At 45.1% G+C, this 21,762-nt stretch overlaps 1 protein-coding gene across 2 annotated transcripts in view; it reads right to left on the reverse strand.

The window, feature by feature from the left end:
- Window positions 1–4,809, reverse strand: part of TCP11L1 (t-complex 11 like 1) — a 48,795-nt gene extending 43,986 nt beyond the window's left edge. The window contains exon 1 of one of the 2 annotated variants that reach the window (XM_073604471.1): window positions 4,488–4,809. The gene's annotated coding sequence lies outside the window, so the exon portion shown is untranslated. The remainder of the gene's footprint in view (window positions 1–4,487) is intronic. The other variant, XM_073604470.1, reaches the window with a different exon arrangement.
- Window positions 4,810–21,762: the final 16,953 nt, after the last annotated feature.

A 21,762-nucleotide genomic window follows, 5' to 3' on the forward strand; every position in this document is an offset into this window, starting at 1 on the left:
TGTATGTATATATATATATATATATATATATATATATATATATATATATATATATATACACACACACACACACACACACACACACACATATATATGTATATATCTCCAACTGCTCATTTTATGTACCTGAAGACACAGTTATGCTACAATCCTCTCTTCTTATTTCTACTTCTGTTTACTTCCTGGGGTCCTTCTTTGGGTGTCCTCATCACTGCCTGCACAATGTGTACACCTCCTATTGGTGGAGGTGATACTACTCTCTCATAGGTTGCAGAGTCAGAACTCATAGGGGTGGAGTCAGGACCAGTGCCCAAGAAGATATTGAGCAGGGAGAAATGCTGGTCATCGGAGCAGAAATTTAGCTTCGCTCATAGAAGAAACTGTGACTTTGATCCATTATGCTGCAGGATGGCTTAGGAAGAGATGTTTGGAATCAACACTAAGGAGTAAAGTAGTTGATGTGTAATGCTCTATTTTAATTTTATTTTTGCCTGAAGTTGGGCTGTGAGCAAACATAATCAAAACGTGCATGTGATGATTGCCATTTGTTGAAAGCAGGGGTTTTTCAGCGGGTACGCGGGAGAACACAGGTCCGGCACTGAATGTATGTAATGGCAAGGGGTGCTGGCTTGTGCTATGATATCTATTGATGCCGGTTGCTGGGGGATCCATGGTTGCCGGAAGGGACCTTTTTTACAGGGGGGGTGGTTGGGGTTATTGTTTCTGGGAAGGTCTATTGTTGTGGGTGAGGGGGATCTATTGTGTCTGGAAGGGATCTATTTTTGCAGGGGGGGATGTCTATTGTTGCTGGGGAGGTCTATTGTTGGTGAAGGGGATATTTTTTGCTGGGGGGGGATTATTGTTTCTGGGGAGGTCTATTGTTGGGGCTGGGGGGTCTATTGTCTCTGGAAGGGATCTATTTTTGCAGGGGGAGCCTATTTTTGCTAGGAAGGTCGATTGTTGCTGGTGGGTGATCTATTGTTGCTGGGATTGCTCTTAAATTGCTGGGAGAGATCTACTGTTGAGGGAGCAGTCTATTGTAGCTGGCTAAGTTTAAAAATGTGCAGTGCGCTACTCAACAGATTAGGAAAAGCTGCAAACACTACAATAAGACAAATGATGAGTGGATAACCATATGGTGTGTGTGTGTGTACATATATATATATAATGCCCCGGATGATGTTCTATTGAACGAAACCGGTCGGGCAGACTGAACTAGCTCTGCGTTTTTGCGCTTTTTGGATGTATTTGTGATCACATACCTTATCTCACCTGTTTATATCATCATCATTGATTTAAGTGTTCTACCTTTTACAATAAAACTCATAGTTGATGGTTTTCACTATGTGGCGGCCTTTTTCTTTTATTAATGGTGGAGTCCATGATTGGGTCCGGTGACAAGGTTGAATGGAAGCTGATCTCACATGTCATTTCCTGAGAGTGACCATATTCCCAGTTCCATACCTGTTAGACTCTGTGCTGCTGGCATTGGGTCCACCGAGTCCGGTAAGAGTATCCAATTTTTTTTTTTCCAATCGGTGGTGGATTCATAATCTATGGCGATTTCTTACTGGATGGTGGCCCATCCTTCAGAGGTCGTATATATATCTTCAATTTCAACATTGATTTCTACCTAAAAACTTGTGATTTCATTTCACCTGTTTGTTTTTTCCCTCGTGAGTTATTTCTTCACAATGTCATTTCACATATATGGACTTTAGTGATTTCAGTCTATAAATTGTATTTATATTCATTTATTGCTGTTTGCACCTAGCACTTTATTTTAATTTTGCACAGTCAAGGTGTTATACCTACTGTTTGCCTATTGTAGCTGGCTGCTGGAGGGTCTATTGATGCTGTCTGTGGGGAGATCTGTTGTTGCTGCCGGGGGTCTAGTGTTACTGGGGGGGGGGTATTTTGTTGCAGGTGGCCCATTATTGCTGGGGGGGGGGGATCTTTTGTTGCAAAGGGTCTATTGTTTTTGGCTACAGGTGGATCTATTTTACTGCTTTTCTAGTTATTAACAAAATGACATACATAAGACTTTGTACCGCAAATATTACTTCTGGGTATGAATACATGAAGGTTCTGTATTCTCTAAAAGGGGCCATTAAAGTGGAGGTCCGCCCATTCCTGCAGAAATTAAGAGCCAGCAGCTACACATACTGCACATACACATACTGCACATACACATACCGCACATACACATACCGCACATACTGCACATACACATACTGCACATACTGCACATACTGCAGCTGATGACTTTTAATATTAGAACACTTACCTGTCCTGGAGTCCAGCAATGTCGGCACCGCAGCCAATGTTTCCATCAGCTGTTGCTGCCGCCACCATTTCCGGTAAGGGAACTCTGTGTTCTGTCGAGAAGTGCCCCCCATCGAATAGTGCCCGCGCTTGCGCAGGACGGAGCCGCACTTCAGCTGATTTGCCGATCAGCTGGAGTGACGTGACCAGGGCACAAGGGCACATTGTAGGAGTCATCTCTCGATGGGAGATACCATCTCACAGGCACATTTGAAACCTATACAAACAGCTCATCGACACAGCCAGTAGCCGCCCTCCAGCAGCAGTGATCTGAGAACTACGCTCTCCCCCGCTGTTTGTATAGGTTTAAATTGTGCCTGTGAAATGGTAACTCCCATCGACAGATACCTCCTACGATGTGCACATGCGCCCTGGTTACGTCAAGCCCAGCTGATCGGCAAATCAGTACGGTGCATGCGCAGTACATCCCGAGTACTATTCGATGGGGGGGGCACTTCAACAGAACACCGGCAGTGTAGCCTTATGGAATCACGCTGGCAACCCTACTGCGCATTCGTGAGGCTCCGCTGCTCTCTACTACTGGCCCGGCGGCAGGAAAAAGGAGGAGGGAGCCGAGCTGCTGGCGCATTCGTGGCACCCGGGGGGGTGGGGGGTGGGGGAGACAAATGAGCGGAAGTTCTACTTTTGGGAGGCACTCCGCTTTAAGGTTAGGTGGGTAGGCAGTGGAACCAAGGAATGGGGTGTAGCGTCACATAGGGCTGGGAGATTTTCTAAAAAACAAAAAAAAACCCAAAAAACAAAAAAACTCGATTCACTATTCAAATCGAGTTTCGAGTTTTTTGTTTTTTTTTTTCACCACGCCGGTCCTGAGGAGCTGTGGGCAGGAGTTTTTAGACGAGGCCGCGGCTTCGGCCTAGTCCGCAGCGGCCTCGCGGACTAGGCCGAAGCCGCGGCCTCGCCTAAAAACTCCTGCCCACAGCTCCTCAGGATTGGCGCGGTGAAAAAAAAAAAAAAAAATCGATTTGCTTAAATTTTGAATTGATTTGACCTCTCAACTCGATTCAAGATTTAAAGTGGAGTTCCACCCAAAAATGGAACTTCCACTTTTTGGATTCCTTCCCCCCTCCGGTGTCACATTTGGCACCTTTCAGGGGGGAGGAGGGAGCAGATACCTGTCTAATACAGGTATTTGCTCCCACTTCCTGGCATAGATCACAGCGGTGATCTACGCCACTTCTGCCGCCTACTCTGTCCTCCTCCACCGCTGTGTTCTGTGAGACACAGAACACAGCAGGGACCTGAGAGGACGCGCAGCGCGACTTGCGCATGCGCAGTAGGGAACCAGGAAGTGAAGCCGCACGGCTTCGCTTCCGTATTCCCTTTCCGAGGATGGCGGCGGCAGCAGCCGAGAGCCGAAGGACGGATCGGCTTCCGACACCGCGGGCTCCCTGGACAGGTAAGCGTCCATATATTAAAAGTCAGCAGCTGCAGTATTTGTAGCTGCTGGCTTTTAATATTTTTTTTTCCAGCGAACCTCCACTTTAAATTGATTTTTTCCCCAGTCCTAGCGTCACATATGGCAACCCATCACATTTGGCTACCCGCCATATGCGTTCCAACACTGTGGCGATCTGCGCTTGCGCAGAATTGTGTGGCCACACCCCTGAGTCCAGGTTCAAGCCCCACCATCCAAGTGGACATAGAGTTAGATTATAATTATGTGGAGCAAAGCGAGCCCGCGAGGGGCCCTGTGGTCTTACAAAAGTGTTGGAACCCATATGACGACGTCATGCATGCGCACTCCAGCGGGTAGCAAAATGCGATGGGTAGTCGAATGTGACGTGACAGGGGCTCGAAGGTAGGTAGGGGGTAGAGACGAGGGGTAACTCCGGAAGGAAGAGTTCCTGCACCTATTCTCTGAGATAAAAAGCCCTGGTTGAAAACATGTTTGCATTTAAAGAGTCAGACCACCCAATGTTCTTAGTTCTAGGTGGAGCCTGGTGAGCGGAGTCCAGCTCTGGCTTCTCACATGTCTTGGAGTCTGAGAGCGCCCCTTATAATGGGCACAGCAGGCATGCAGACCCGGGAACTCTGCACAAGACACAGCCAGGTGCTCCAACTCTCCACCAAACCCTGAAATGTCAGACCTTTCTCATACACACTGTGACGTAATCAATGACGTAGGAGGAAGCGTTACTCACCCAGTGTATGAATGGCCGATTACAGGGAGCGGACAAGACAACACTATAAACGTAGCAGGTTGCTCATCACTCGCTGCGTATTCTGATCTCTCCGGCTGGGTATTGATGCGTGATTGGTAATAATAATAATGGCACACAGGGAGAGGAGGAGATCCTGCAAGTCACAGCCGTTAGGGTGCAGCCTAATGAAGGCTGGGCAGACTTTATTATTACGGAAGCTGGTCACAGTGCTGCTGCTGCTACTGGGAGATGCAGTTTTTTTTGTTTTGCAAGCAGCGATGACAGAAGCATTTCCAGAGGCCGGGCCCTGGAGGGGGCGTGGATGGAGAATGCAACGCTGCCTGTCACTGGCCCAGGAAAACCTCTTCTTATTGGTTGATCTGTCCCAGATCTCTATTGGCTGCAGCTGACAAGCCTGTTCTGCTCATTGATTCTCTGCAGTCGTTGTTTGTGTTCAGACACCATGCTGTCATGTCATAGCCAGGATCCTACTAACATACAAATAGAGGCCATCGACGACTACTTCTTAACTCAGCTCAGTGCTTGTATCTGTATATAGTATCTTATAGACCAGAGAAATTTTACCATTATTATACAGGATTTATATAGTGCCAACAAAATATTTATTTACAAAATAAAGGGAGACAGCTCTAGAATCTCCATATCCCATAGATCCCAACTGTCCCTGATTTTCAGCAATGTTCCTCTGTCCCTCATTCCTCCTTATTTGTCCCTCACTTTGGTCTGATCTATATAGTTGTATATAAAATGCACTTTTTATCTTTCAAAAAGTGTTTCCCAGTGCTAAACCTTTAATTAAATTTCTAAATTGCTGCATTTGTGAGTTTCAAAAGCCAATATAAAGGAATAGTGGTATAAAACAAAAAAAAAGCCCTTGTGGATTTAATTAACCTTTTTTTCCTGGTGAATTCTCCTTTAAGGGGGTGTGGCAGGGGGCGTGTCCTATGCCTTCATACATTTGCTAGTAGGTGTCCCTCATTCCCATCTCAAAATGTTGGGAGGTATGATATCGTATTCATTACACGAGAGCAATCTTGTGTATCTCAACAGCTTGTGCAGCGCTTTACAAAGTAAAGGGAGACAGTACACTTACAAGGGTTTAGGGCCGGTTCCCACTGGTGCGATGTCAGAGAACGGATGTGATTCGCACTGCACTGCAGTGAAAATCACATGCGATCTCTGCGTGATGCGATTTCAGCTTAAAGATTGTATGGCTGAATTTGCATCAAACTCGCACAGGACCCTTTTTTTTTGTTGTCCGCAGCAGAATCAGATCGCATGGGTGTTCACACCCATGCGATCCAGTTCCTGTCTGAGTTTACAGATCGCACTGCGATATGCAAACTGATTTGGAGGTGTCATTAACTTTTACCTGACACTCCCAGCAGTTTGCATAGGGCAGTGTGAACTGCCGCCGGGAAACATGCGATGCGGGAACCCGCAGTGGATTTGCAGGGTTCCCGCATCGCAGCAGTGTAAGCCGGCCCTTAGAGTGGTTGTAAAGCCTTAAAGCAGTGGTTCTCAACTCCTGTCCTCAGGACCCACTAACAGGCCAGGTTTGCAAGATAACTGAAATACATCACAGGTGATATCATTTGCTGCTCAGTGATTGCAGTATTCTAGTCTGCATCTCCCCAAGGTAATACTTAAAATCTGGCCTGTTAGTGGGTCCTGAGAACAGGAGTTGAGAACCGTTGCCTTAAAGTTATGCTAAAGTCTCAGTTTTTTTTCTTTAAAAATAACAAACATGTTATACATCCTCCTCTTCTCGGGTCCCTCTTCTGTGATTCTGGCCCCTCCCTCCTGCCACGTGCCCCCACAGCAAGCAGCTTGCTGTGGGGGCATCCGAGCTGAGCCGCTGCTCTGTGTGTCCATTCAGACATGGAGCCACGGTCCAGCCCAACCACCTCTCTCTCCTCATTGGCTGACTGACTTTGACAGCAGTGGGAGCCAATGGTGCCAGGCTGCCGTCTCAGCCAGTGAGGATGGAAAGTTAGGGTTGCCACCTCATCCCTTTAAACCCGAACACATATTAATTACACAGGTTCTGAGGCTAATTTAATGCAGATAAGGCACCGAGTGAGTTTAATTACCACCTTAATCAGCCACAGAACCTGGGTAATTAATATGTGTTCGGATTTAAAGGGATGAGGTGGCAACCCTAGGGGGAGTCCGGGGCAGCCAAGACACTCCTGCAACATTTCTGGATCGAGATGGGACTCAGGTAAGTATTAGGGGGATTGCTGCACACTGAAGGTTTTTTTTTATCTTAAAACCTTCTGACTTACAACCACTTTAAGGTTGTTCACCTTAATGCATTCTATTAAGGTGAAAAAACTTCTGTGCTGCAGCTCACCCCCCCACCCCTTTTTCTTACCTGATGTGCCTTTCCTCATTGGACAGATTAATAGCAGCAGGAGCCATTGGTTCTCACTACTGTCAATCAAATCCTGTGACAGAGAGCAGGGGGTAGAGCCAAGTCTCACCGTCTGTTTCAATGGACGCAGCAGTGGGACTCGGGAGGGAGCCTGCACGGGTGCCCCCATAGAAAGCGGCTTTCCACGGGGGCACCCGATAAAGAGGAGGGGCCTGGAGTGCCGGCGGGGACCCCATAAGAATCGGGCTGCTTTGTGCAAAACCATTGCACAGAGCAGGTAAGTATAGGCATGTTTGTTATTGTAATTTAAAACAAAATCAAAGGTTTAAGTTAAAGCGGAATTAAACCCAAAACTAAAAATGTAATATACTGCAGCTTACCAATCATTCAATGTGGTGGCTGCATTCATTTTCCTTTTTTAGGCTTTTCCCCCCTATGCTTTTACCTGGTGATCTGGCCAGTAACACATCTTCTGTATTAGAGTGCCCCCACTCTGGATAAAGAAACACAAGGGGACACCTTCGGACAGCAGCATTGTCTGTCTTTGTGGAGGGGAGTGTTAGATGTATTAGCAGATTTAAATACACTAACAAATGAAAGCAAAACTCCAGCTAATACTGTATAAGCAGTTACAGCAAACTGTTTTTTTTTCCTTTTGGGATAAAGGTTTTACATAAATAAATAAAAGCTGACCATTGTAAGCACCTCCTGCTAGTGTTAAATGGTTTGTCTCATCCATGTAAAATGCTACATCTGTAGGCTTGTTCTTTTGAAAAACAGACTGGATCACCAGATAAAAATAGAAGAAAGCCTAAAAAAGGAAACTAATGCAGCCGTCACAACTAAGAATTGGTAAGCTGAAATCATGGAAAATTGAATGACAGATACTTACGGTAATTTTCCTTTCCTGACGAGCTCCAAGCCGGAACAGCTGGTTATAGGCTCTGCCCCCCTATGCTTTCAGGACCTAACACATATAAATTTGCACCCACCTGCAGCCTTGGCGTTTTGTAACTAGTCCTACCAAGCTGGGTGGGATCTGTGCTGCCATGAAGCTCCTCAGGAAAGGAAAATTACAGTAAGTATCTGTCATTCAATTTTCTGTTTTCCTGATGGCTCCATGTCAGCACAGCTGAGAACTAACTGGGAACTAACTAGTCAAACAGGGGAGGGATAATGCTATACACTCCTTAATTCTGTCTTAAAACAGAAGCCAGGATGCCTCTGCCGAACATAACTGTTATTAAGGCTGCTTCTATACAGTAATGAGCCATGAACATATATATTTTAATGCTCACTTAGCTGTCTTCCAGATCATCTCTGGGACACTCAGCCTGCTGCCACTCTCAAGGTCGAGACCCTTCTAGTGAAGAGTGCCACAATTCTCATGACACAGTCAACCATTTCAACTTGTAGGCCAAGGAGATGAACTTCACCAACCAAGAGGCAATAATCTTGTTGGAAGATGCCCCGACTTCCCAATGCCAGAAGTTGCCTTGATTAAAAATTTTAAAGCTTGGCCCACATATGATGGGCTAACTTCTTGGGTACTCCCCAAAATGAACGTCGGAAGGACAACCTCTTGTGTAATATGGACCCTGAATTGACCAAATTTGAGCATTGGCATGAATACACCCCTGTCCGTGAAGAATGCGAGTATGGGTTCTTTAAACCCCAAGGCCGCCAATACTGGCTCTCTTCTGGCTGATGTAATTGCCACCAAGAAAGCAGTTTTCAGTGAGAGGTAGCACAGGGTGATTAAAGGCATCTGATGCAAAAACATCCACCACCAATGGGAGATCCCATTTCGGAAACAACAATTCAAGGTTTCAACCAAATTGCATCTTGAAAAACAGTATAATTAAGTGTTGGATGCCCACTGTATGCCGGTGAAGGCAGAGGTAACTGAAATGTGGGCCTATAGCGTACTTACGCATAGCCCTAATTCAAGCCCGGCCTGCAGAAACTTCAAAACATGACAGAGGAGGAAAAAATAAGAACGCAGAGGCTGCAGGTGAGCTCAAATTTATATGAGTTAGGTCCTGGAAGCATAGGGGGACGGAGCCTATACCCAGCTGTGCAGCCATGGAGCCGTTTTATATAAAAAGGAACTCCACCTTTACTATCAAAAATAAAATGTTTAAATTTTAAAAATTGTCCCTGAATAAAAGTAAGAAAAAAAATTATACTTACTATTCTATGGAGTCCAGCATTGTCTTACTTGTAGAGAAAGTTCTACTTACACTGCTCCAGCGCTGCCATCTTATATTCATTTATAGCTCATGCACAGACAAACCACAAGGATCTTCAACCTGGCAGAGCCCTGCGGAGTATCTGTGCATGCACCGTACTCCTTCTCCCACATAGAGGAGTTTATCTCCCATGGTTGAGACACAGGTACTTTCATTCTATTACTAGGGTAGGACCCACTAATTCGGGGTACTTTGTTGCAGTAAGTGGGCTTAGCACTAAATGACCATATAGTGTGACGAAACCCCCATATTTTTGAATATGTTCAGGTGTTTTTAACTAGCCTTGCAGGATAAATGTCATTTTTGTATGTGTGCACTGTAATCTGTTTTGTACTGTTTTTGGTCTTATAGCAGCACCATCTGAATGTAAAGCATTTTAGGGTGTGCCCCCCAAGTATGTTTTTGTACTCCTTGAGCATGCGCAGACACACCGCGGACTCATACTAGTAAATTGGCAGACATCCGCGCTGTTTCCGCACATGCCCGAGATCCCACGATCTGCCTCCTAGGATGAGTAAAGTAGAAATCTCAAGAGGCAGCTTGCAAGACCATGTGCATGGTCAGAAATGCCACAGTGGATCCCAGAGTGACCTGCGTTCCCACTAGGGATCGACCAATATCGTTTTTTCGATACCGATACGATACCGATATTTCGGCCACCTCTCAGGCCGATATCGTATGCCGATATTCTGTACATTTAAAAAAAAAATGTTACACTTTTTTTTTCTTTATCACTGTTATTGCTGTCACAAGGAATGTAAACATCCTTTGTGACAGTAATTGGCATGTGACAGAGAGATCGGGGGTCTATAGGACATCAAACTCTTCTTCTGCACAAGAAAGTATTCAAAACGTCAAGATCGGCGTTTTTTGAATACTTTATATTTTTTCAAACTGGCACCTTTAATTTGACAGTAATCCAGGAAGTGATTTGATGACATCTCTTCTGGGTTACTAGATCTGAGACCCAAATGAAGCATTGGCTCTTTTCGGGTCTTTGGGCCTCCCGGTGGGATGCGAAAGCCCGGGCGAGCGGCGGAAGGCGACAGGAGGGGTATGTCCCCTCTTGCTGCTTGTAATAAAAGCCGAGCGGCTTCTGAGCCGCATTGTTTATTATTACATTAAAGCCGACCGTCCGCTCCAGAGAACGGTACCGAGGTGATGCATGCAGCTGCATGCATCACCCCAGTAAAACCCCTTGAAGTAATATCGGTAATAACACGTAAGTTTTTGCCCAATACGGATACTTAAAAAAAAGTGAATCTGAGCCTCACCGATAATCGGTCGATCCCTAGTTCCCATGCATGTGCGGGGTCCGGGTACATCATCCTCACCTAGATGAGAATCATAGACCTGAACTGCCCAAAAAATATATTTAAGAAAAAAAAATATTTTGCAATTCTGTTATAGGGAGGAGGAGGAGACAGGAGAAAGCAACATTAAAAAAGGGTGAAGATATACTTTAAATTAATGCGTAAATACAGTTAGGTCCATATATTATTATATTATACAGGATTTATATAGTGCCAACAGTTTGCGCAGCGCTTAACAAAATGAAGGCAGACATTAGTTACATTACAATTTGGTACAAGAGGAATCAGAAGGCCCTGCTATATATTTGGACACAAGCACAATTTTCATACTTTTGGCTCTGTAGGCCACAAAATAAAATGAAAATGAAACAATCCAAATGAATTTGAAGTGCAGACTTTCAGCTTTAATTCAAGCGGTTGAACATAAATATCAAGTACAAATTTTAGGAACTGCAACCATTTTTATAAACCGTCCCCCCCATTTTCAGGGGCTCAAATGTAATTGGACAAATTAATATAATCATTAATAAAATGTTAATTTTTAATATTTTGTTGAGAATCCTTTACTGGCAATGACTGCCTGAAGTCTGGAATCCATGGACATTGCCAAAGACTGGGTTTCCTCCTTTCTGATGCTTTGCCAGGCTCTCACTGCACCTGTCTTTAGTTGTTCTTTGTGGGTCTTTCTGCCTTTAGTTTTGCTCCTGGGTTGCTTTTGCAGTGTGTTTTGGATCATTGCCCATCTGTGCTGTGAAGCGCCATCCAATCAACTTTGATGCATTTGGCTGAATGTGGGCTGACAGTATATCTCTAAACACCGCAGAATTCATCTGGCTGCTTCTGTCTTCTGTCACATCATCAATAAACACCAATGACCCAGTGCCACTGGAAGCCATGCATGCCCAAGCCATCACATTGCAAGCTCCACCATGTTTTACAAATGACGTTGTGTGCTTTAGATCATGAGCGGTTCCAAGCCTTCTCCACACATTTTTCTTCCCCTCATTCTGGTACAGATTAAAGTTCCAGCCGTTTCTGTGTTTATTAAAAGTCAGCAGCTACAAAAAGTCTTTTTGTAGCTGCTGACTTTTAAGAAATACACACTCACCTGTCCCATGGTCCAGTGATTGAGCCTTTTGAAGCCTCGGTTCTCTCCCTCTCCTCTCTGCGGCGCTGACATCACTACTTTGGCACTCGGCTGTGACAGCTTGCAGGTTCACAGCCGGGTGCACACTGTGCATGCACGAGTCATGCTGCGTGTCCTGAACGGGCTGCAATCTTCTGGGACCTGTGACGTGTCCCAGAAGATTGCAGGGAGGGAGGAGCTGCCTAGGCGGCTCGAGCGGAAGTGGGAACTGGGTACCTGTCAAAACTAGGTACCCCCCCAAAAAAATTGACATGCCAAATGTGGTATGCCAGGGGGTCAAGAGTCCTTAAAGCAGAAGTTCCACTTTTGGGTGGAACTCTGCTTTTAAGGCTTTACAACCCATTTAAGTCTCCCCCCCAAAAAATTTAAAGTCAGTTTTAGATTTGTATATAAGGACACATACCTGTCAAGGGGTCTAGTGCTGTCCCCACCCAAGCCGCTTCTTCGCTGGGCTTCAGGTCCTTATTGCCGGCTTCACAACTGGCTTCCCAGTGCGAGCAGCACTGCACTTTGTGAATGTCCCGCAGTCTTCTGGGACCTGTGATGTGGCCCAGAAGGCTGGGGGCAAAGTCGGGGGGGGGGGGGGTGAACTCCTGCTCAGATTGCCTAGGCAATCTAAGCAGAAGTGGAAGTGGGTACCTGTCAAAACCAGGAACCCTCTTCCCCTTGCCCCAAAAACTAAGTGCCAAATGCTAAAGGGGAGGGGAGGAGGCAAACAAGTGGAACTTCCCCTTTTGGTTGAAGTTTCGCTTTAAAGCAGATGTTCACTCACACTTAGGGGGCAGATACTAACATTCGCACAAGCCAGTAGTTCCGTCTTTCTTTCCTAGGCAAGAATGTTGCCCCCTCATGCCCAAAGCATCCTGGGATAGCCAAGTTTTGCATCCCAGGAGAATTTAGGGCTATATAAAATATACTGTGCAGTGCAATGCCATATGGAGGCCAGCTGGAAGTACTTGAAAAAGACAGCTGGCCACCTGATGATGTTGAAAAAAGATGGTGGTGTGGGACCCAGATGCAGTTGCCTTCAGCAGGTTATAGCTGGGCTGAGCTGGATTTGTTTTTTGGAAAAGCTATTATAAAGGTAAAGTAGTGGTGCAAAAAAGAGAACTGATTTGCCAATCATATTTTGCACATTACATTACAGGTGTTTCCTTTGCGCTAAAAGATGTCCTCCTTTTTCATTTCAGAAAGTTGGGAGATATGAAGACTGACCCATCAGGATTCACTCCATTCATCTGGTTAACTAACCAAGAGCTGACACTAGGGGGCAGAGCAATCTGTCCAACTGCTAAAAAATCTGCAATGTACTGATTATTACTGAGACCTACAGCCGCGGAAAAATCACCACATATATCACATCATGCACTAAGTATTTAGCCTTTTTGTTTTTTTTTTTATTATTGTGAGATATAGGATTTTATGCAAAAAGTATTGCAAATCACTTACCAACAGTCATGGGCAACCTGTGTTAGATTATAGAAATGGAGAGACAAACGAAAAAGTGGCTACGCTCCCAGGCCAATAACATGTGCTTGCTAGAATTAGCCAGGAGTGCCCAGGCCCACGAGTAGATGTTCCAATCCCAAGTAACACTCACCACTGTTTAAAAGAACAGCATAGCTCCCAACTGATTTTGAGGGACTGTCCCTGATTTGGAACAAAGTCCTTCTGTCCCTCTTTCCTCCTCATTTTGGTCTGATCTATATAGATGTATATTATATATTATACACTGCACTGTATTATATATACTACACTGAGGGCACTATATACTCTGAACTGCAGTATATATACTATACGGAGTGCACTATATAATCTGAACTGCAGTATATATACTATACGGACTTCACTATATACTCTTCTGAAAAATTGGGCTTTTGGTGTTGGTGGTGGCAGAACACGGTAACCCCTCACAGTTGTTGGGCACAGGAACGGTCTCTGCTGTTAAATATTATTTCAAAAATTTTAATTACATGCCCCTGTTAAACAGGGGGAGAAACAGTGGGCCTTAGGTGTTGGTAGTGCCAGAACACTGTAACCCCTCACAGTTACTCTTGTTTGGTGCAGGAACAAGCCCTGCTGTTAAATATTATTTCAGAGGCTGCTTGCCCCCTTTTAGTGGCCTGTGAGTGTCTGCCTCTCCATGAAGGCCTTCCGGACATGATGGGTATTTTTTTTTTTTAACACTGCACAACACTGTATTGTATACTGTGTACACCGCCTGAAGTGTATTTGAAACTGTACACACTGTATTATATACTATGTATACCGCCTGCACTGTATTATCTACTGTACACCGCCAAATGCCCTGAATATATAGGCTACGCTGAATGCAGAGTATATATATATATATATATATATATATATATATATATATATATATATATATATAATGTAAAAAATGCTTTAAGTGGCCCTCCTAAAAAAGCACCACTCACCGCCTTGAATATAGCAATTGAGGGTGCCTTCAGGCGAAGTCAGGAAGTGACGAAACATGTCTGGGACGTGATCTCTGTGGTTTGCCCGTAGTGAAGAGTGCGTGTCACAGACAACCGGAATACTAGGAAGTAGGATGGGATCGCTGGTGCACACAGACGTTCCCTTACTACCACCGGCTGATGGGTGATTTATGCACAGGCACTTTCATTGCTTGAGTAATTTAGATTTTCTGTACGTATATATTGTAAGGGGTTGACTGGGGATTATTAAATGCTTATCAACAGTATCACACTATGTGGTCAATTAGTTTTTTCCACATGGATCCTTGCATGATACGGCTTTAAATCTGGTGGGAGTTCTTTCAGAACGGTGGCGATTAAGTGATAAGATTCAAGGCGCATTTTTTCTGCATATGTGGTGAGTGCATCCCCAAAGGGGAGATCGTCTCACGTGGTGAATTGTTTGGTGGAAGGTGCTTCTTCACGATTAATAACTAACATATGCCATCACTGAATCGCATCGCGATATTCCATATATGAACATTATATTGAAGCTTGCCATCTTTAAATATATGACAAGAGCAATTTTAAGGGACTCTATCACTTAGAGTGATTTTAATATTGTTTTTTATTATATATATATATATATATATATATATATATATATATATATATATATATATATATATATATACACATATACACACACACATACACTAGTAGACTGTGTATATATATCAAATACAGTGCCTGTACTGACTGAATATAGAGTTTACACTGTATATATAGGCTATACTGAATGCAGAGTATTTTTATATATATATCTATACACACACACTAGTCTGACATATATATATATATATATATATATATATATATATATATATATAGATAGATATATACATATATATCTATCTATATATATATATCTATATCTATATATATATATATTAAATACACTGCCATTAACTAACCTGCCTGCCTAATCTAGCTCAATCTCTCTATCTTCATCCACTATAACACACTATACGGGCATGTGTAAGCTGCCTTATATAGTGTGGGGCGTGGATTCAGTCCCCCTGAGCCATGATTGGCCAAAGGCACCCTGCCCTTGGCCAATTATGGCTCTCGCTATGGAGCGTGATGTGATTGGCCAAAGCATGCAGGTCAGGTGTATGCTTTGGCCAATCATACAGCAATGCACTGCGGTCTTGCAGTGCATTTTGGGGTGCTCAAAATTGCCGCGATGCCTCATAAAATTTGCTGTTCGGCAAACGGGCGACCACCCGATGTTCGAGTTGAACTTATGTTCAACTCAAACTCGAAGCTCATCCCTACTTATCGGCAATGGCCATGTTCAAATCTGTGCAATGCTGATTTTGTGGTGCTGCACAGATTTGATAAAGGGGTTCCTGAACTACTGTTGGCGATTTTAGGTGCGACTTTCATAGATATCTGTGCATGAAGCTGCACAGGTGTCTTAAAAGTCGCACTGACGTCCGCAAGTCTAAACAAGACCTTAATGAGTGACATTAGTAGCCACTCCTGGAGAGACCTATTGTGCTTATTTGCCAGCCAACCTTGAGATACCAGCTCAGAGATCGTACAGTTACACCCCGGGCACACCGATCATGACATTGAAATCGTGCTACTTCACTTGAAGTAGCACAATTTCAAAGTAGCATTTGACTTGGAAGATATCTGTGCTCTTCATGCACGATGTCTGCAAGTCGCACCTGAAATTGCAAAAAAAGTAGTGCAGGAACTACTTTCAAAAAAGATTTGACCACTTCCAATGCAGACAATAAGGTGTGACATGCCATGCGATTTGAAACTGTCAAATCTCATGACAAGTCGCACCGGTATAAACTGTGTTTACAAATGTCTGAAACAGATCAGCCCCGTTGCTGTGGCCTCCCAATTTTTGACTTGCTACAAAAGTACAATGCACAGTCTGGGGGAGAGGAGACTGAGGAAGTGCTTCCTCCTACTTGCAGCAGACTGACGACATGACATCATCAGCAAAGTCACATGACTGAAGCTTCAGGGTCTGCTTTTCTATAATAAGAGGTAGAACGTTTTTGAAAAAAAAAATGAAGCTATATCTGTATATTGTGACATGTCAGGGGTGTATTCATGTAGAAAATCTACAATGAACAGGATTATTTTATACATGACAGTGTAGATTTAAAAAAAGAGAAAAAGAAACCTCTGGCCCAAATTTTGAGAATGTCTCCACCTTTAGCACACACTGAAATCACAATATAATTTACTGTACACATTCCTCTGGCTTGTTTGTGAAGACGAAAGGTCAATCTCTGGTATGACAGCATTCTTCTCGCAGCACCAGCTGGAGTTATAATGATTTGTCATAGTCATGGAATCGCCTTGCTCAGTCATAGATCCAGGTGATTTGACTCGGCTTATGACAGGGATTAGACTTCATATCCCCCCATCTTGTTTACTCATTAAGGTCTGATCTGACTGCTAACATTTTACTTTTGCTCACTGTATCCCTGCAATGAAGAGTTCTCATTTTAATACTAAGGCCAGTTGTGCATGGACGTAATCACTTACTGATGTTTATACCGAGGAGCTTGTTGGCAGAAAGATCCAGAGTAAAAAATATTCCATAAAGACTTTGTGTAAATATGCATATACAAGCGTAAAATTCTTCTTCGTGCCAGTGTTGCAATAAATGCATGTATATAATAAATAAGTGCGCTAATAATCAACTTCCATATAAATATAAAGTGAAATAGGTGACAGGTGATACCAATCAAAATTCAAAAAATTAAAATACTTAAAAATATAGCTATCTTCAATAAGAAGTTGTTGCGTCACATGTCACGTGACTTTATCAAGGGTCAATGACCCTTGATAAAGTCACGTGACATGTGATACAAAGTCACGTGACATGTGATGCAACGCGTCGGGAGGAGCCAAGTAACGTCATCCGATACACAGTGTCAGCGGTGAGAGGAAGGAAAACGAAACCTTTCCTGATTGTTTCACAGTGCTGTTGTTTTTTCCTTCCAAATGTGAGTGTTTACACTGCAGTTGCAGACGATCCTATTGAGTAGTTTTCACTACGCAATGATATTTTTCTTCTTTTGTCTCTTTGAATTATTTCTATTACAGATTGGGAGGATTTAACTTACCATCCTATTAAGCCTCAGAACTGCAGATTTGGGAGATGCAGCCCCGTTTGTATAATGTTTTTTTTCTCTGAATATATGGAAAACAATTGTTTGATGCTAAAGGATTGAGAATATTATAAGCTTGCTGCTATAATTTATTTCTCTTATGCAATTTACCTGGATGTTTCTTATTGAAGATAGCTATATTTTTAAGTATTTTAAGTTTTTGAATTTTGATTGGCATCACCTGTCACCTATTTCACTTTATATTTATACGGAAGTTGATTATTAGCGCACTTATTTATTATATTATTGTTTTTTTTAGTGTCAATCAGAGCACTTTTGTCACATAAGAGCTGCTTTTAATTATTTGGTTATTTCCTATATTTACACTTATTGAGGATTGTGGGCACAATAATTTTAGTTCTTGATTTTTATACTTTTTTATTATTATATACACCGAGTTCATTTATTCACTTAGGATATCAGTGCTTTAGTACACTTTTATACAATAAATGCATGTACATGGGCATGTGTGTACAGAAGCGTAAATATGTGTATACCAGTGGCAATGGCAAACAATCCAGTTTGCTCGGTTCCCCTGCGTGCGTCTTCTCCCTCCTCTCCGCCATGTGCAGTGCGTCTCCTCCCTCTTCCTACTGCCGGCCAATCCGATCTAATCTCCATTCAGCCAATAAGGTGACGGATCTTATGACCTGCTTCCTGATTGGCCAGGAGGAGAATCAGTGTTACAATAGCAAATATTCATTCGCTATTGTCATACAACTGGGTAGGCTCGGAGCACAGTGCCTACCAATCAATCAATAAAAATTGATCTCCACTATGCTCTTTTATATAAAAATGAACAGAGATCAATTTTTATCTAAAAATACATAGTGGAGATTAATTTGTATCTAAAAGTGCATAGTGGAGATCAATTTTATATAAAAGTGCATAGTGGCAGTGGTGTATTTAGGTTTTGTGCTGCCCTAGGCCTGACTAAGCTCGCGCACCCCCTAATTTAACTATGACCCACCCCTTCCTGTCAAGGCCACACCCCTTCCTTTTTAAGATCCGCCCTGTCATCTTCATGGGAGGACAGAGGGACGCCGCGGGAAGAGGACAGTGAGGGATGCGGCATCTTTTCATTTGGGGGGAAAGGGGATATGTGCTGGGTGCTTTGGGAGACTCTTGCACTGAAGTCGTGTCCCTCCTCTGTGGCTCCTCCTCCTCCTGGCTGTGTACACTAGAACATTGGAGCCGAGAAGGAGAAGGGAGGAGGAGCCGAGGAGTGTGTGTGGCTGACAGTGGGGAGAGAGGTGTCGGCTGCCACGGAAAGCCCATCGCCGCTTGTGGGACTCCGGGCGGCAAATGTCCTGGGTGCCCACGCTGGCGCATCCCTGTCTGGCCAGTTACCAAAACTCAGTGCCGGAACTTGTGGGCTCTGGGACCGTGGCGTCACTAGGGTTGGCCTAGAGGATATCAGGTTAGGCACTTCCTAATGGCTCAGTCCCTGGGAACAGTAATGGATAATGGCCAACAGGCTCTCTTACCAGACCCGATGAAACCGCACCAGTGATCCCTCTGGCTAGACGGTCGCTCACTCTGGGTTGCCCAGGCCGACTCTAGTCAGTAGTGTAGCATGTCTCTACCCTGGCAGTGGCTTCATCTTTCTCCTCCTCTGGTGGTGCGGGTACAGCATGGCTCTCTTTGGTGGTGCAGGTACAGCGTGGCTCTCTGGTGGTGCATGTACAGCGTGGCTCTCTGGTGCTGCGGGTACAGCGTGGCTCTCTGGTGGTGCGGGTACAGCGTGGCTCTGGTGGTGCGGGTACAGTGTGGCTCTCTGGTGGTGCGGGTACAGCATGGCTCTCTGGTGGTGCGGGTACAGCGTGGCTCTCTGGTGGTGCGGATACAGTGTGGCTCTCTGGTGGTGCGTGTACAGTGTGGCTCTCTGGTGGTGCGTGTACAGCGTGGCTCTGGTGGTGCGTGTACAGCGTGGCTCTGGTGGTGCGCGTACAGCGCTGCTCTCTGGTGGTGCGGGTACAGTGTGGCTCTGGTGGTGCGGGTACAGTGTGGCTCTGGTGGTGCGGGTACAGTGTGGCTCTGGTGGTGCGGGTACAGTGTGGCTCTGGTGGTGCGGGTACAGTGTGGCTCTGGTGGTGTACATACAGCGTGGCTCTGGTGGTGTGCATACAGCGTGGCTTTGGTGGTGTGGGTACAGTGTGGCTCTGGTGGTGCGGGTACAGCGTGACTCTGGTGGTGCGGGTACAGCGTGGCTCTGGTGGTGCGGGTACAGCGTGGCTCTGGTGGTGCGGGTACAGCATGGCTCTGGTGGTGTGGGTACAGCGTGGCTCTGGTGGTGTGGGTACAGCGTGGCTCTGGTGGTGTGGGTACAGCGTGGCTCTGGTGGTGTGGGTACAGCGTGGCTCTGGGGGTGCGGGTACAGCGTGGCTCTGGTGGTGCGGGTACAGCGTGGCTCTGGTGGTGTGGGTACAGCGTGGCTCTGGTGGTGTGGGTACTGCGTGGCTCTCTGGTGGTGTGGGTACTGCGTGGCTCTGGTGGTGCAGGTACAGTGTGGCTCCCTATCTGGCTTCCCCCAGCACAGTATTCTTTTTCTCCTCCTGTAACACCCCCAGCAGAGTGCATGCATGCTGGGGGCTGTAGCATGTCTGTGGACACACACAGGGGCCGCCACTCTTCAGGGACTACTTTTCCTATGCTGCCCCCAGAGTCTTCTGATTGGCCCTCTGCTGTGGCCAATTATGGGGAGGGAAACAGTGGTCAGGAAGCTGGGCGGCGGCACAGGGAAACCAATTAGAGCCTCTCTCTCTCTCTTCTCCCTTCGGCTGACAGAAAGGGGAGGGGGGGCGAGCGGGGGAGATACACAGACAGCCTGCATCTCTCCTCTCCCTGTCACAATGCTCCATTTACTAGAGAACTCCCCCGCTCGCCCCCCCTCCCCTTTCTGTCAGCCGAAGGGAGAAGAGAGAAGAAAGAGAGAGAGCGGCTCTAATTGGTTTTGCCGTGCCGCCGCCCAGCTTCCTGACCGCTGTTTCCCTCCCCATGATTGGCGACAGCAGAGGACCAATCGGAGAGAGAGAATGACAGCTCCTGCTTACACTGATTTCTGGCCCCATCTGCAGCCCCGACGCCACTGCACTGCTGAGCTTTACTCTGCTGATGTGCCCTGCTGTGCGGGAGCCGGGAGGAGGGCACGGATGCCGTTTTGGTGGGGGGGGCGGCTTTTCTGCCACCCCCCCCCCAAAGTGCCGCCCTAGGCCTGGGCCTTGTTGGCTTAGGCCAAAACACAGCACTGCATAGTGGTGATCAATTTTATATAAAAGTGGATAGTGGAGATCAATTTTATATAAAAGTGGATAGTGGAGATCAATTTTTATCTAAAAATGCATAGTGGAGATCAATTTTAGATAAACGTTCATAGTGGAGATCAATTTTTATATAAAAGTGTATAGTGGAGATCAATTTTATATAAACCACTTCAGCCCCGGACCATTTGGCTGGCCAAAGACCAGAGGACTTTTTAATATTTGGCACTGCGCTGCTTTAAAGTGGAGGGCCACCCTAAAAAAAAAAAAAAATTGCATGAAAAATCCTAAAAAAAAAAAAAAAAAAACCCATTAAAAAAAAAAAATTTAACTTACCTAAACCCTTGTTTCTAGGTAGTCTTCCTAATCTGCCTCTTCCTATTCTGCTCCTCGTTGAGCGGCCCCGTTGCCTTCTGGGAACTGTGTGTGTTCCCAGAACACCATGGGGCCATTCACGGAGCGCCGCGCCGCTCGCGCGTGCGCAGTAGGAAACTGGCAGTGAAGCTGCAAGGCTCCACTCCCTGTTTCCCTTACTTAGGATGGCTGTGCCGGGACCCAAGAGCCGAGGGACGGGTCGGCCTCGGGCGGCCGACAGCGCGGGCACCCAGGACAGGTAAGTACTTATTTAAAGTCAGCATCTACAGTGTTTGTAGCTGCTGAATTTAAAATTTTTTTTTCAGGGACGGAATCCCGCTTTAACTGGTAATTGCGCGGTCATGCAATGTTGTACCCAAACGAAATTTGCGCCCTTTTTTTCCCATGTATTCAGCCACATGTCTTTGGTAAAAAAAAATGTCAATAAGCGTATATGTATTGGTTTGTGCAAAAGTTATAACATCTACAAACTAGGGTACATTTTCTGGAATTTACGCAGCTTTTAGTTTATGACTGCCTATTTTATTTCTTGAGGTGCTAAAATGGCATGGCAGTACAAACCCCCCTAAATGACCCCATTTTGGAAAGTAGACACCCTAAGGAAATTTCTAAGAGGCATGTTGAGCCCATTGAATATTTTATTTTTTGTCCCAAGTGATTGAATAATGACAAAAAATTTTTTTTTAAATAAAATTATATATTGCTCACACTTGCCATGGTTATATGTGGAATTACACCCCAAAATAAATTTTGCTGCTTCTCCTGAGTACGGGGATACCACATGTGTGGGCCTTTTTAAGAGCCTAGCCGCGTACGGGGCCCTGAAAACCAATAACCTCCTTCCTTTTGATTTCACTCCTCACTACCTATCACAGTTTTGAAGGCC

Source organism: Aquarana catesbeiana, linkage group LG11 (assembly GCF_042186555.1).
Source record: "Aquarana catesbeiana isolate 2022-GZ linkage group LG11, ASM4218655v1, whole genome shotgun sequence".
Taxonomy (NCBI): Eukaryota; Metazoa; Chordata; class Amphibia; order Anura; family Ranidae; genus Aquarana; species Aquarana catesbeiana.